Source organism: Chiloscyllium plagiosum, unplaced genomic scaffold (assembly GCF_004010195.1).
Source record: "Chiloscyllium plagiosum isolate BGI_BamShark_2017 unplaced genomic scaffold, ASM401019v2 scaf_101920, whole genome shotgun sequence".
NCBI classification, from domain to species: Eukaryota; Metazoa; Chordata; class Chondrichthyes; order Orectolobiformes; family Hemiscylliidae; genus Chiloscyllium; species Chiloscyllium plagiosum.
In genome coordinates, this window is record NW_025200982.1 from 752 (window position 1) to 3,375 (window position 2,624).

Here is a 2,624-nt window from a genome sequence, read left to right on the forward strand (position 1 = left end):
TGTGGGGCCCAGGGTTTGGAATTAAGAATCTGTTAAAGACCATGAATCCATTGTTGATTATTTCAAAAAAAAACCTCATCAGATTCGCTAAAATTCTTCAGGGAAGGAATCTGTCATACTTACCTGGTTTGGCCTACATGTGACTCCAGACCCACAGCAATGTGGTTGAGTCTTTACTGCCCTTTGGGCCCAGCCAGTGACACCCTCATCCTGTGAATGAATAACAAAGAAGGTCAAGTCTTGTACACAACCATACTATTCTTACAGAGAAGTGAACTCTTAGTAAATTTGCTTCTCAACTCCCTGCTGACTATTGGGGAAGGGGAGGGGTCAATAGCACCATCCCAATAAGGAGATCATCCCTTTCTTATTTCTCAGTTCCACCTGTATAACCTGTCTGGATGTACTCCCAGGAATACCCTCTTGAAGCCCAGCTGTAATGTTATCCCTAATCAAAAATACCACTCCCCCTGCTCTGTTGCCCCCTATCTTTGCTATAGCATCTATACACTGGAACATTAAGCTGCTGCTCCTATCTATCATTAAGTCATGCCTCTGTAATTGCTATAATATCCCAGTGCGATATTCAAAACCATACCCTGAGCTCCTCTGCCCGACCTATCGGGCCTCCTGTATTGAAATAAATGCAGTGTAACTGCTCATACTGTGCCTTGCTCTTGTCTGCCTTGACTGTTTGACGTCCGAACTGTACCTGCGTCAGACTTAGCTCTTCCTCACTCTCTCTCTGGGTTTACCCACATTCCTTCACTGGTTTAATGCCTCCTGAATAGCACTAGCAACTGTTCCCTTCCAGTGCCAGTACAATCCATCCTTCTGATGGAAGTCAATTCCACCCGACAAGAGATTCCAGTGATCCAACAATGTGAACTCTTCTCTTCCTATGTTATTGATACCAATAAACAACAGCCTCCCCTCAAGATGGTTATTCTCCCCTTTAAGAATATTCTGCTCCCTCTCTGAGACATCCTTGTACAAAGATTACACATTTGAATAATAAACCTGACACTCATCAGGTCACCATAAAAGGATTACATGACACATTGAAGGTTTGGGGAGACCTTTTGAGAGAATGCGATGATTCAAAGGAGAATTTTTAAGCAGCAAATGGGATTGATCTGGAACACAATACCCACTCACACAATGCGAATATCCAGGTCCTGATATACTGAGTAATTCAATCAGAGTTTGGCAGAATATTTACTGAGATTACCATCTGAATATCCACCTGTAATATCCTGTTATACAAGTTTATAAAATCTGTCACTACCACTTCAAGTTAGAAACCCACACCATTCCCTCCTTGTGGCCCAGGATGACTGTACATATTACCCTTGAGGACATCAGCAGTCAACTCAGGGGGAAATCTGTGGGTTTCTAGGAGATTCCAACTTGAGATCTCATGTGACTGAACACAGCTGTTCTTTGACACGTTGGAGAAAATGATCCAAGCGTCAGTGAGATATGGGGAACAAGAATTACTTTCTTTTCTTTTATTCCGTGCTGCCGCTCTGCCTCATCAATAAGACATGGGTGTGAAAGGCTAACGATGGGAAAGTTGTCTCCATCCTGACCAATGGGTAGGAAGAACCTCCCAATCACTCCAAAGCGTATCCCTAAAAAGATAGCAACTCTGCCTGCTTCCCACTGCCCAGTGCTCCCAGTAAATGTTTGGAAGAATGGGAAGGGGGGATATCTCCTAGAAAAGGCATAACTGTAAAGGTCTACGAGGATTATGAAAAGAGAGAGATGCTCAGGAGAAGGGAGCAACAAGTTGCCAGATGGGGTGTAACTTGGGAAAATGGGAAGTTGCTCATTTTGGAGGAGATAATAAAAGAACAAAGTACTATTTAAATGGTGGAAACTGTAGAAAGTTGTACCACAAAGGGACCAGGGGTAATTGTTCAGGAAACACAGAAAGCTACCACACAATTACAACAGGGAATGAGGAAGGGGAATCGAATGTTTTGTTTCAAAGGTTCTCAGTACTCGAGTTTGGAGTATATACCTGAGAGTACCGTGTGGAAGTGCTGGTGCGACCACCATATCTGCAGTAATGAGAGCAGTTTTGGTCCCTTTAGTTTAGGAAATGGGTCACTTTATTGGAGGCATTTCAGGGAAGATTCAATGAGATGATCCCTGGTTTGGAGGGATTATCTTTTAAATAAAGATTGAAAAGGTTGGGTTCTCCTCACTGGATTTTGGAGAAAGAGAGGTGATCTCATTGAGACAGATGGGATTCTTAAGGGGTTTGACAGGATAAATACTGAGAGGATGTGTCTGAGGGTAAATACTGAGAGGGGAGTCTAAAACCAGATTCTGAGTCACAGTATCAAGGGTTCTGTTTTGGATTCAAGTTTAAGGCGACACAGACGCGGGGTTGCAGTAGCATTGGAGCTGGGGTGAGGTGGAGAAAAGCAACGTTTAAGAGATTGGAATTCCTGCTGTTTTGATTGTGTGGATGTCTGATCAGAAGGTCATCTTGGGGTCAGATATAACAGCAATATTGTGAAGAGTGTCGTTCTGCCTCAGAGATCCCAGGGGGAGGGAGGGGCTCAGCAGAAAGGTAAAGGTAAGGCAATGGGTTTAACCGTGACAATGTTTCA

General features: G+C 43.5%; 1 long non-coding RNA gene across 1 annotated transcript in view; it reads right to left on the reverse strand.

The window, feature by feature from the left end:
* Nucleotides 1–152: 152 nt before the first annotated feature.
* Nucleotides 153–2,624, reverse strand: part of LOC122546114 — a 3,080-nt gene continuing 608 nt past the window's right edge. The window contains exons 2-3 of the long non-coding RNA XR_006310672.1: nucleotides 1,155–1,256; nucleotides 153–210 (exon numbers count right to left, since the gene is read on the reverse strand). This is a non-coding gene — a long non-coding RNA (uncharacterized LOC122546114). The remainder of the gene's footprint in view (nucleotides 211–1,154; nucleotides 1,257–2,624) is intronic.